This window comes from Lepeophtheirus salmonis, chromosome 6, assembly GCF_016086655.4.
Source record: "Lepeophtheirus salmonis chromosome 6, UVic_Lsal_1.4, whole genome shotgun sequence".
NCBI lineage: Eukaryota > Metazoa > Arthropoda > Copepoda > Siphonostomatoida > Caligidae > Lepeophtheirus > Lepeophtheirus salmonis.
Genome location: NC_052136.2, coordinates 2,413,742 through 2,428,338, shown reverse-complemented (window position 1 = coordinate 2,428,338; position 14,597 = coordinate 2,413,742).

The window sequence follows — 14,597 nt, the reverse complement described above, 5'->3', positions numbered from 1 at the left end:
GTTTTATCGAAATAGTCCTAGATAGAATTCTACTTTCCTTTTGCGCCTCCTCTCGTAATTATGAATACTTGGTTTAGAAAGATATTGATTTTGGAATCCCTATTAATAAGGTTAAGGTTGTCTTATTCTTTCAAATATGTTGACCAAATAATCTTTTCGATACAAAAAGAGTATAGTATTCATGAAAACATACTAATTGAAGTTGTTCAAGAACAATTTCTAATTTTTAAAAGCTAAGAACTTTTGAGACATCCTTAAAGAATTCCGAAAAATTATGATCGCTTCTTAAGTATGTGAACATTCCTTTAATATTGCTAAAATTAAATAAAAAAACAGCAACATTTATTTATATTGAAATCAGACTGGGGATTTCAATGAAGCTAAAGCCCTTCTACAATTGAATGAGGGTCGTTTTACAATTCCACCTACATTAACTGAGCCAGAGTGAAGTTTTATAAGCTTCGTTTCTAAAAAAAGAAAAAGAGATCAAAATCTACCTAAATGTACATAGTTGATCATTTTTTTAGGAGTTCATTACAAGATTGGAAAAGTTTCAGACCAAGTGTATTTGATTGTTGGTTCCGCCTTCTAAACTGTTCCTTTTACTTCAATGAACATTTAAATGTTACTTATTATCTTCCTTAAAACGTACATTTCAATTTTGAGCAAGATTAAGTTTGATAATCACCCTTAAAAGAGGAATTTATAAATCTCAATATTTCATTAAATAGCTGTATTAGGATTAGAAAAATAAGAAAAGCTAATAGTTAAAAAAATAAATATATATTCTTTTATTTTTGGGGCTCCTTTACCTTCCAGGGGTCAAAGTTTATCACATTAAAAAATGCACAATTTTTTCTTCGAAAAAGATGGGAATGTTTTATGTCATCAAAATGGGACATAATGTTTCAAACTTTAAGAATTTATTTGTCGTTTTCTACCTGGAATTTGTCCCGCCTACCCTACTTTTAAACCTGGTCAACCGGTCACCTGTTTTAAGCGTGTCACCACCATAAGTGGTCATGTCAAGCTTTCCAATTTAGATCTGTTACAAAATAGGAAACTTGATTCAAGTGGCCTTCTGTACTAAACAGTCAAAAATTCAGAAATGACTTTATGACAGACAAACTTTTTTTCTTTTTTTGGGGGGTGAATATTGATTTTAGATGGTAATATTTACATTATTGACAATTCCAACGAAAATACAGATTCATAGTTAGATTAATTTAGAAGTGTGATCACAATATTGCACATGTGTTAACATAAAAACAGGTAAATATCTTTTTTGAAGGCGTGTTTTTTCTTTACTCTTAAGACTCTTTGCTCATTCTTTTCATTTTCTGCAATATATCATTCAATTTACTGATAATACTACATGTATGACTTAGTATTGATCAACTCTCTGTGAACGCTGCCACGCGGGAATCCTGTTCATCTATTTAATTCAATAGTAACAAAGAAAACCCGTAAACTTGGCTTTATTAATATAGAGGATATACATTTGTATGTCTAAAAATACATATGCCTCTTGCTCAGTAGGATTACTTTTACTTCCTCAAGTTAATTAAATACAATGATAATTTATATATATAAAAGCAACGCATAAATGCTTCATATCAAAGAAGGAGTGAAGAAATAACATCCATTCAATTATTTTCGAGGGCAAAACCTTAGTGGAGCATAAACAAGGCCGGAGCCGTACACGAGTAATTTATAAGAAAAATACCAAGGACTACCTTTCACGTTGCTATGTTTATTATATTTTGCAACTTTTCCTGTAAAAAGAAAGAGAGAGAGAGAAAAAAAGAAGCTAGAAAGCAGTTGGTAGTAATTAGCTAATTCTTCCAAAGATAAAATTATTACATTTTGTAAGAAAATTCAGGTATTGGAGCACCCATGGACTAAAACTCACATTTATTAATGCTATTTCAGCCGTAAAATATAAAAAACTTTCCATTAAGACCTTCAACAGATATAAAATTAACCTTAGGAGCCTGTAAAAAGAAAATAACGTTTTTCGAGTATAATTTCGATTCAGGGACATATTTCTACGTCAAAGATTTACATAATACATATATAATAAAAGTGGAAATCAATTGACGAGAACATTTTGATAATTATGATTCGATATTTTATCTTGATTATAATTCCTTAGAAATGAGGCTAAACATACAAAAATCAAGTAAAATGAAGAAGATTTTTTAAGCAACCTTTTTTATTACTGATTTATTAAATATTCCATAAGAAACTTAAAAGTTAAACTACAAAATTAATCAAAATTGACCTCTTTTATAGAAAACCTTTTTTTTGTTTAAAATTATAATTTTTTATATTTTAGCTATGATTTAAGGCCAATGATAAGAAATATAGCGAAGTATTGTTTTCCAAAGAAGATTGATTCTTCATTTTACCGGATTTTTTTTGGAAGGGAGTGTAATCAAGACAACAAAATCAATCATTCATATGCTGCAATATTAATTTATTTTAACTTTTATTTTCATCCACAGGGTTGATCTTATCTAGTAGAACACATATTATTACAAGAGGTTTTGTAAGGACATTTATTAAACAAAATCATCTGAAAATACTGCTTTGCACAACTTTTATTCAATATGTGATCCCTCAGCTCTAATAATTGCCTCAATACGGAGTCTAAATCTGTTGCAGTCCTTGACTATGTAGTCAGACTCAAGCTTGGTTAACTCCTTCATGAGGGAAGCCTCTGGAGACTGGACAATCTTATAAGGAGTAGTAATCTCTCTTCCAACCACGTTCATATAGATTAGTCTATGAGATTTGCATCTAGAGAGAAGGGAGACCACATTTTGAGGTGAAAAAAGTCCGCAAAGTGGTCTCTCAGGACGGCATGGGTCTTTACGGAACCACCAAATAAGATCCATCCTGTGTATACTTCTTTCACGTTTGAATCGAAATAAAACATTTAAAACGTAATTTAAAAAAAAGGATGTAACTTATAACTGTGGAAAGATTTAATGGTCAGTTACAACTTCAATAATAATAATAAATATAGGTTACAGCCGGTGGACAAAAATGCCGTTGCACACTCTTGTTTCAAAATTGCCCAGAGCTTAAGAAGAGCTACTTCGAATTTAATCAATCAACAGTTAGAACACTGATAAGGTGAAAAGAAGCGAACTGAATAGACAACTAACAACAAAATATATTGTTATTTTTAACGTCATTAGTTTTATTGTATCTCACAACCTTTCTTCCAAAAAACGATAAGGAAAAAAACCCCTAAATCAGTTGATAACAATTAGTCTATTCTTCGAAGCTTTTTATTATTTATTAAATAATTATTGAGAATTGTTTAGAGCTTTTAATCAATCATAGTTCATGGTGCTGATACGAAGCAAAGAAGTAGTATAATCAACAAAAGATAACAAAATACAAGAGGTGAGGAATAAAATTCAAAAGCTAATTTATACTCAACTTACCTTAACACTACTAACGTCTTTATACTATAATAATGGACTTGAAATGAACTCAAAAGATATCTGAAGAATCGAACTTGAATCCATAAAAATATTCAAGGACTCGAACTGGGCTTGATGAAAATATTAAAGGACTTGTACTTGTGAGCAAAGACTCGACTTGGATTTTCAGTCCACCTCTACAAAATAAAGTGTACATTTGTAGGAGGCGTATTTAAAAAGTAAGGTGACTTTTCAAATTTCGCGGTCAACGTACATTTGGTCTGCTGTATTTTTGATTTTTTTATGTTAGTACACTCGTGGCGAATATATTAACTGTTTCAAATATATAATATTTTAGTTGGTTTGTGAGAGGCATAACGGTGAGAAGTATTTTGCGTGTTTTATTGAAAAACATGGATCAAAGAATATGCATCAAATTTTTTGTAAAAATGAAATTAAATGCCCCAAAAGACTAGAAATGATGACAAGATGTTTTGAGTAAAAAAATGTTTATAAATGGTACAAACTCTTCCAAGATGGCCGGAAAGATGCCAATGACAAGCCTCGCTTAGGGACGCCTGTGTTTTTTCGACTACAGTAGAGTATTGCATCAAGAGTTCTTACTATATTTTGATATATGTAGTCAATAAAAGGGTATTATCTTGAAGTTCTGCGCCGCTTGCTAGAAGCAGTACGAAGAAAACTTCTGGAATCGTGGAAAAACAATTCATAGCTTTTGGATCTCGATAATGCCCCAGCTCACTCATTTTTGTTTGTGAGATATTTTTTGGCCTCAAACAAGACAACAATCATGCTTCACCCACAATATTCATTAGCTTTGGACACATGTGACTTTTTCTTGTTCCCAAAACTGAAGATACCTATGAAATTATGGAGGTTCCCAACGATTGAGGAGATAAAAACTACATCACTGGAATAGCTGAACTTATTTAAGTCCTTGATAGTACTAAGGACAGACGCCCTTAAAGACTAGTTCCAAGGACCAAAATGACCGATGCTAATGCTGGACTGAATAATAAGGACTGACACTTCACTATAGAAGGGAGAAGACTAATATGCTTGTTACAAAAAATAATAGGATGTTAACGAGAAGAGTTTGCTACAAATTGATTTAACTCGACAAAGTCATTTTGATAAATATTATAAGATATTGTCGGTATATTAAATAAATGAGCTTTCATTCTGACCTTACCAAAATGGTAGATTTACTTTTTTTTTTAAAGAGGGAGTGGATAATATGGTAATACTCTATTTTATGAGTCATTCCATTTATCTGGGAAACTCAATATTATGTGCAATGTATATATACACTTTGTATCTACAAATTTCAATAAGGGGCTATTATTATTATTATACGTATAAACTCGAGAGAAAGGACAGGGTAAATTTTTCTGTATTAATATCAAGTGTACATTACATAGGGTCGATGTATATTGTATATTAGGGTAGAGCTTACTTTTTATATTTTCAAGATATTAGGGTCTTAAGACTTACAAATGTTTCATCTAGCTTCCAACCACATGAAAACGTTTTCTGAGGAAAACGCAGAATATTGATCATTTTGGGCTTGCATCCAATAGGAACTGGCTAATGACTTCTAGTGCGGAAGAATCTAAAAATGTCATGACGTCATAACTTGTACGATCTCCTTGTACAAGTTGTAAATTTTACAAATTGAGAAGTGGAGTTCATTTTTACGCGTCGAATGCTCTAATTTCCCTTTGTCTAATAAGTATTGCGGACACCAACATTTTTGAATTATGGCCGCTTCGATAGCCAATATCATTGTTCAACGATTTATCTACTGGTGGAAAAATTATTAACCGATCCTTAGATGGGCCTGATTGGCCCATGCTCATAGCATTTTTACACTTCCATGGAAGTGTAAAAAATATAACAGTGTAATTCCGTCGATTGCTGGATCAATCAGGAATTAAAAGTTACTCATTTGAGATTAATTGACCTCGACTTCAAGCTTTCGAAGATCTTCCTATCACTTCCAACCTTCATGGTCGATGATAATAAACTCTTGTAAGAGTAGAAACCCATCCATTTGACGGCCCTGCTGATGGTGGAGCGATGAAGAGAACATTTGTTTATCAGCTCATACATTTGTGTTCCTGGATTGGCCTTGATGGATTTCTTTAATCCTACCATAAAGGTAATAATCGCCTTCTTCTCCTAATACCTCTCCTGAACTTTCTTGGTGATGTTGTCAGAAGACTCCAGCTTCTTAGTCACTTTCCAGAATAGTTTTCTAGTTTAGCCAGTGAGTTCGGACATGGCTTTTTGCTTCAAATTATTCGGTGATCGTGTTTCTTCTATACTGCTTCATCTTGACAACTGACTCAAACTGAAAACAAACGGAAATTAGTCATCTAACTTCATGTTTGAGGATGGAAAATCTCGGCTGCGATGCACTCATACGGGATCTAGATTTGTTCATAGTTTTTTTTCAATTCTAGTGCACGACCCTATATATATATATTTTTTAAATGTAAATTTTCAAAACTTTGGGCCTTTCAACGACCTCTAAATACTTTCAAAACAGTATGTACAAGCTGCGCAATCTATCTCTGCTGCGAAAATTATTTTTGTTAAAACGCAATTTTCTTTACAAATAAGTAATTAAATTAAACATTTTAAATTTTTTTTTGAAAAACGAATTCGTCAATTGATTCCATATATTTCCAACTGGTGCAGGTTTGAACAAGTCTCATAACAAAAAAAAGAGCTGCCAAATTACCTGTGTTTGTCGTAGAGAATGCGCCAATGCGGCAGAATATATAGCTTGTGCACCCTGTATATGATATTTTTAGACTGACAAAAAACATTTTGACTCTTTAATACTCCAATAGACTCCACCCTATTTATATATACAGACTATAAGATTTATCAAATTTCTTTTAAAAGATGATGACATGAACTAGAACAAGGAGGTGGATGACAGTTAAAAGGGTGTACTTACATAAATTTTATTCATTTTTTTAAAAAGTAGAAAAATTTATGCTCCTTACACTTTTTTCCATAGTAAATTGAATCCCATTCATCATAAAACCAACCGGGTATTATTGGATTATTAAATGCGTCTACAATCTACATATATGCAAGAAGAAAAAAACAAAACAACATAAATCACAAATATCCATAAATACATTATAAATTAATATAATATTTTTTTTAAATATTAGTAAAGAAAAATAAAATGAAATATTAAATTATGTTTTAATAAGTCTGAATATGTGATCTGTCGAAATTAAAGCAAGTTAGAAGGATTTTCCCTACAAATGGCCCTGGATTACATTTGTATTCACAATTTACAATCCTGTAAAAGTTGAGATTGTACTCAGGTCTTGTACTCAGATCCAAAGTACCCGGGTATAGTATTAGTAAACTTGTATTATTCGAAAAGATTTGATACCCAAACCAGGTTTTTGGACCCCAAACTTTAACGGATCATAAAAAAGATCTGAGTTATTTTACGGATATTTAAACTTATAGTACTTGGAGAAAGGATGGGTCTTGGATCCTGCTTCGAAGTACCCAGTATAATACAAATTGTATTATCCGAAAAGGTCCAAGAACCTAACTGCCTTCGGGTACCCCAACTTTTACGGTTCATAAAAAAACTTATCGTATTTAGAGAGTGTTAGACCTGGATCTGAAGTAAACAAGTAAGCTATAAGTAAACTTGGAAATTTCCACTAAATCTGAGGTATGAACCAGCTTTGGCTACTCGAACTTTTACGGATCATAAAAATGGACGGAAAAAAATTTATTCCTGTGTTAATTAAGGATACTTTATGGAAAGCAAAACGCCTCCACAGACTAAAAAAAAGCTTCATAAACATGATGGGGACTTTGCACCTTCAATTAGAACAATTTATAAGTGGTTTTAAAATTTTGGGAGTGGTCATATGGGCAAAAGTGACGCTGAACGTTCTGGACTCCCTGTTGAGGTTACTACGCTTGAAATCATTGATGAAATCCTTGATATGATGATGGATGACAAAAGAGTGAAGATTCCTCGATTCAAACAAATGCCAAACAAAAAGAAATAGAACAATCTAGCTGAAAGTTGGTGTGTGTTCTTCCAAGAGATACTACTAACAAAATATAACACCAATACGCACCAGTAGTGACATCTCTTGGACTTTGCACGGAGTTTGCAAAGGACCCTCGTATATCTTTTGAAATTTAAACATTATTATACAATCTAAACCAAATTGCCCATTTGAGCACTGGTAAATACATATTATAATTTTGGTATTTATAACAAATCTAAATCACTAAAAAACTTACAATCTAGTGACTACATTGTGTTAATGATTATGCTAAAATCTGAATCTTCTAGCTTTTGTATTGTCCAATACATTGACTCCCAAAAATTGAATGTTAAAGGTCATAGTTCAAGCTTTTGTTCATATAGATCTGAATTACTCAAATATGGTATAAGTAAGCTTGTATTATCTTAAGATAACTGATATCCAAACTGTTGTTACCTTTATTGTATCATGCCAGCTGGCTCTTGAAATAAACGGGAGAAAAGCCCAGAGTCAGTTGGCATTTAACCAATTATTTACAACTATAGAATTGTATTTAATAATTGTATCAGTTATTGTTAAGAATTGTTCACAGTTTGAAAGGATCTAATTATAATTTAACCAATCAATTTTCATAAAATTATGAAAAATATTATCAGCAGAGCATTATATAATTTTTTGTTAGCGACGTGACACCAGGCTCGCAAATGTAGATTGTATTTAGCTGTCAGCTGTCTAAGTTCCTTCTTCTTTTTCTCTAATTAATGTTTTTAACAATGATTAGTTGGATACAAATGAGTTTTTAGGAAGCTGTGAACAGTTAGTAACTATTATTGAATTATAATTCCATATTTGGAAGAATTGGCCAATTACCAAATTCATATTGGACCTTTGTTTGTTTATTTTAGTGGGAAAGGATACAAGATACAACAAAAGTAAATACGTGTACAATTTTAATATAAAAAATATGTTCTCATAATAATGAAATTGGGTTATTTATTTTTTGGTATCAGTAATCAGTAAAAATGTAACCTTAATCCTGATCCAATTACATTTAGATACCAACATCAAATGCATAAATTCAAGAAAATAACGAATATTTTTCTCAATTTTTTAAGCTTTTTTTTTTTTTTTTAAATAATGCTAACGGGCTGTATAACAAGGACTGGTACGACGGATTCAGCATGTATCCGCTTGTTTAGACTCCTTGATCTAAATAATAAGTAAAATTTGGCAAATTAAAAAAAAACACAAAAGGCTAGCTACCAGATGTTTCTTTTCTGTCCATTTTTTCACAGTCTACAGGGCGTCCCCTTGGGTTGGGCTATAGGGGTGTAGCCCCCCAAATTAAGGAATTTTTGCTTTTTACTAGAATTTTTTGCGTCATTCCGGCAAATTATCCAGCAGACCATAAAATTTGAAATTATCTGTGAATAGTATCTCGATTAATCAAGATCGACGTTGAGATCTCCAATTAACAAGTGTGGGGTTCCGTCTTTTCCTTGGTTTTTGACAATGTTTGAATAAACTAAAAGGACTTTTGATTGGGACCATAAGTGTTAATTAGAAAAACTAAGCAAAACGCAAAGTCTGTATTAAAACTTTATGCCACTCTGAGAATACAGGATTTTCAACTTTTCTTAAAATAGATGTTAAAAAAGTTAAAATACTCAAGAGGCCGACACGAGAAGATACCTTTGATATAACGTCTCGTAGGCATATAATGTCAAGTTTGAAAGATGCTATGTGTTTCATAAATGCATGTTGGAATAATACATCTCTTCCTCCTCAAATATTGAAAGAAAGAATTCTACTAATTCGTAAGCTAGAATGTGTTTCATCAAATGCTTGCTTATTTACGCGAATACATTGTTTCGCGAAAAAAATCAGAAGCTTTAGTTTGAATTGTGTTTGAGCGCATTACTTTATTTAGAAAGAAGTAACAAAAAACGATAAAAACACACAGATTAAATTTCGTGCCGGAGTTTGTTGGTCAGATAAGGTTTATTAGGCGTATCAGTATGCAAAGTGTTGGATGTTGAATTTGATTCCAAGGAATTTGTAATTAAACTAACTATTTCCACTGCAGAATCTGAGATACTATCATTAATATCACTAGATGCCTGCAAGTCGATGTGGATGAAAGTGAACTCTCTGAATAAACATTTGATGCTTGATTTGAATCTATTAACTCATCCCCGTTCGATTCTTGAGCTTTATACTCTTCCACTCGTCTCTCATATCTTTTCTGCACGATGTTTTCTTTTAAGTCTATAGATAGTCCAAGACTTATAGTAATGAACCAATTTAGTTTTTTCACCAAAAGAAGACCGAAAATGACGAAAGATAAAATAGTTTCCACCCTGTCGAGATTGGCAAATAAACTCAATTGTTTTCAATTTTATCTCCTTATGGAATCAGAGTTCAGGGATGTTTCTAGGACTTCCTGTAACATTTATAAATATGTCTGAACCCTTAGTGTTCCAATGTTGATATCTTGGATAATTGCAAATAGCAAACTTTTTCTCTTCTGCCAATCGTGCCTTTGATAAAGCCTCTTTGTGCTGGAGGTATGATCAGAATGAGAGTTAAGTTAATTCTTTTGTTAAGGATTCCAGTGAAGATCTTGTACGATGTGTCAAGAAGTATGATAGGTCTGTAATTGACGAGGATGAGAGGATCCATTCCCTTTTTCGGATCTTTGATGTTGTACGCCATCAGTTTGCTACAGATTCTGATGAGAGACCCTCTTGTTTGGTATTCAGTTCATCTTAGACATTGACATCATAGGTGTCTTGAATATATTTTAAGAGTTCTAGTTTTTTTTAAACTTGTCTTCTGAGTGCTTCTGCATCCATTCCTTTCTTCTTTAATACTGATCTAGAAGACGACTCAATTTTTTGTAAAGACACAGAAGGTGTATATTGACCTTGATTACGTTTTATAATAATTTGATCGAGGATATTTTCTATTTTTAAACAAGTCGATGCATCCTCTAACGGCAATACATTCAATTTCAAACTTGAATGGAATTCTACTTTAATTAAGAAAGGACGCATAGAGTGGAGAGTGGTCCGAAATGTATTCCAGCAGTATCTGCGAGATTTAAAGCGATAGATAGAGAAACCAGAATATTTTCTAGTCGTCCTTTAATTCGGCATTGAGGACTTTGTTTTATTAGAAGAAGTCATTTTTGGGGTTAATTGATTGAAGTGTAGGCCCAGATCTTTTAGAGTCTCTTGTGACATTGAAGTTATCCATTACGACAATCCGTCACTCGGTGGATGTATGGGCAGTCAATAATTCTGAAAAGAGTCCTTTGTATTTTTGTGAATGCCTATGGATTTTTGAAATTAAAAAAGGAAAAAATTATGGATATTTTTTCAAAAAAATTCAAAAACCAAGTCCCTCCCCCAAAAAAAAAAAAAAACCCTGCTGACGCCCCTAGTCTATGTTACAAGTCCTTACAAATCAACAGCTGACACATCAGAATGGAAATAACATGTTTTGAGTTATTTAAGAAATAATGTTATACTCCTCATTATTCCTGATTGTTGAATATCTCCGAATAAATGTTCTAAGTTATAATTTCTCATATACTAATGATAGCTAACAAGGCATTTTAGATACATATATTGTATATGTATTTGCATAAATAGTTATTAAATATAATTACTCACACATATATGTTAGGGTGAGTATGATATCCCAACATTGTCCATAAAGCAGATTTAAGACGAACCTTTTTTCATTACTATATACAGGGGGAGGACTCAAAAATTAGAATCCTCTTCGAGGCCGTTTAGCCTCAATTTTGAAAATCTAACAATTCTATACTGGGCCCCATTCAAAATAACTCACAAAAAGCTACATTTTATGATTGTTTTGTGCGATCAAAAATGTTTAAGCAACAAGTAAAATGGCAGAGTGTGCGATCTCTTCCGCGCATCAGTCGACAACTGGACGCTGTTCTGAACAAAAGAAAATATCGCTTCTTGGCAGAATCAAGAGCTCAGGTAGATGTAACCTTCAGGAACAAGACATCCAATTCAGGTCATGGTCCTCGGCGTCGTGGCGTCCGAGGGAAGTAAGATGCCTCCCTACTTTTTCAAGGCAACGAAAAAGTCAACGGGGACTTTTACTACAAGGCCCTCAAGTACCATGTCTTGCCATGGTTGAAGAGTATTATGTTTTTACAACTATGTGTTTACCCAAGACCAAGAATTTGGTCTTTTGGCCTTTTTCATCACCTGACGTGATCATGGAGGAGATGAACTATGTACTTGTCCTCGGACGTAATCAAGACCAGTTGTTCTCCTGTTCTTCCCCGATTGAAACCATCATTCAGAATGGAGGGGGCCATGTTGAATAAAAAGTGTAGAAAATTGTTGAATAATCAACTTTTGATTCTAAATTTGCCATAAAAATGGCACAAAATAAAAATAGGTAGATGTGAAAACGGCTTTTCTAATTTTCTAATTTTTGAGTCCTCACCTATACATATGTCCTTAATTAACATACCATTGAAATATTTTAATACATACCTTGAGCACAAAAAATTCCAGAGTGATGCATTTAATTACAATTTTATTTTCAATTTTTAATTGGGATGTTTTATTACACAACCAAACGACAGCTAAAACAAAAATGAACAGGCTTTGTTTTAATCCAATATTTGTAAGTATAAACATGAGCTTTTTTCGCTTTATTTTGACAATAAAATCAACATAGTTCGGACCATCCGATTTAGATCAAATATACACGCCATTTTGTGGAATATCTTTTGTCGATTTTGAAAGTAATTTCATAATTCTGCGAGTGACGGAGTCTTTGTCCCTATTGGTAAAAAACTTGACCGGCTCATTTCCACAAGCCTCTCTTGACCATCCAGAAAATTTTGCAAAATGTGAAAAGGCAATAATTGCTTGTTGGCAGTTATGGACTATACGGCAGGTGCAATATAACCTCCCATACAAGCTGTCGGAGCTTCTAGCGAGTCTTATCAGATATGTGTGGCCTGACGTTGTCTTGATGGAATACAATACCCTTTCTGGACTAAATAGTATTTTTTTCCCCTACACTGTTGGCATTAATAAATCATTCCTGAAAAGTTAAACTTCATTTTCACTATGAATAATAAGAGGTGTTTCCGCAGAGGGTAGGCTTTATCAAGGGATTTTTATCTCAGTTCTATTTCTGAGAAGAATTTTATTTGGCGAAATGGGGGAATAAATTTTTTGACAGATTTATTTCCTAAAAAAGAAGTTATTTGGTCGATTAAAAAAAATTAACTTCAAAGGACTAACGTAAAGTCAAGTGTAATTACGAATGTGTGTTCTCATAAATGATGTGAGTAATCGTTCCTGAAGAATTTATCCCCCCCCCCCCACCTTCAGTCCCTTTTTTTTTTATCGGTCCAATCTTTTTTACTATTCAATGGTCCTAAGGAGCGAAACGTCCGTCCATCAATCCTACGATCCTAGCTACATTTATAGCCATTTTTCACTCATAGTTAGGATTAAATAATATATAAGAAAATAATGAATAATATCTTTAAGGAAAATAATTAGTTCTAGCCACAGCCCCCCCCTTTACACTTCAGGTATTTTGTCTCTTGAGAAAAAGGTAATGTTTAACAGTTGTAAGGATGATATAAATAGTAACTACGTCATTTCATTTCATCTGTTGTAATTACCATAAAAGACCGATAAGAATCGTTCTCAGGACTGACAACTTTTATTAGGACCGGACTGCAGTCTTTTTGGTTTTATCAGATCTATCCTAAAGAGACTATAAGGGAAAGAGGCGGCTTAATGGTTATCAAATATGAATGTTTTTTTCTTATTTCTAATTATAATTTGTCTAAAATTTGTACATAAGCTTTTTCATGTCTTGGGCAGTTCAGTATTATACCACGTCTTTTGACTGAGATTCATCTAATGTAATTTAATATAAGTCAACTTTTTGTACGAGGTTATGCATTTTTCTATAGATTTAAATAGAAATCTAAGCTATTCATTAACACCATAATTCATAGTATCTGAATCATTATTGTGCTCTTAAAAATTATAAAAGTTATTTTAAAACAAAAATGCATAACCCATATAATCTATCAAGAGTATTTCAATTCTATATTTTTGATTGAGGTTATGTGAATCATAAACATAGTTTTTGTTTACTTTTTAGTTCAACCCTCTTGTCTCCTCTTTCCTTTTTCGTCTCTTTAATCTATCCCACACTAGTCTATAATATAATTTAAGCTTAACATGTGAGTATTTCTTGCCTATGTTTCTGTTTATTTCCTTCTCCATCGTCATAACTGCTTGTAGCTCATCTAATAAAATGTCATGACAAATAAACTGCTCGCTCTCCTTCAAAATATATTTCAAGGTTACTATTTTTTGGTTTCTTTTTATACTATGCCCAAAATACTATGGATTATCATCACTGTGGATGCATGTTGATTTTCGTTTTCTTCTATTTTTACATACCCGCAGGAAATATTTCCTACATGTCATATGATTAGCGCCATACACAATAAAAAAAAAAAATGGAATCGACGTTATTCGTGGAAAACGCGCGCTCGTGAGGAATCATTCTCTTCAACTCAATGTACGTAGGTTCTTGCCCTGGTCATTCCTCGAGAAAGTAATATATGTACTTTGCACAAGATTCAAGGGTTAGATGGAGTAATTTTAATATTATAATGTTGACTTATATTTAATCAGTGAAACTCCATTCAACCAATTTAAAGGAACATTAAAAAAAAGTGTATTCCGTCAAATATTTAAGAATTGGTGAGGCACTTTGCCCATCCTAATGTATGTATATACCCAAAATGTACATTAGAAAGAATCGAGGATTAATGACTCAATATAATTATAAAAACATACATGCATACCATTCAAAGAGAGAGAAAGAAGGAGCCACTCGGCTTTAACAAATACATAAGTGATTTATGAAGAGATTAATGTCTGCAAAATGAGGTCATTAATGGGTTATTGTGCCTATATTTAGATCATTTTTGTGTGTGTTTGTAAGTAAATAAATAAATGTAAGTAACATAAAAATAGTAGCACAGATAAATTAAAGAAAA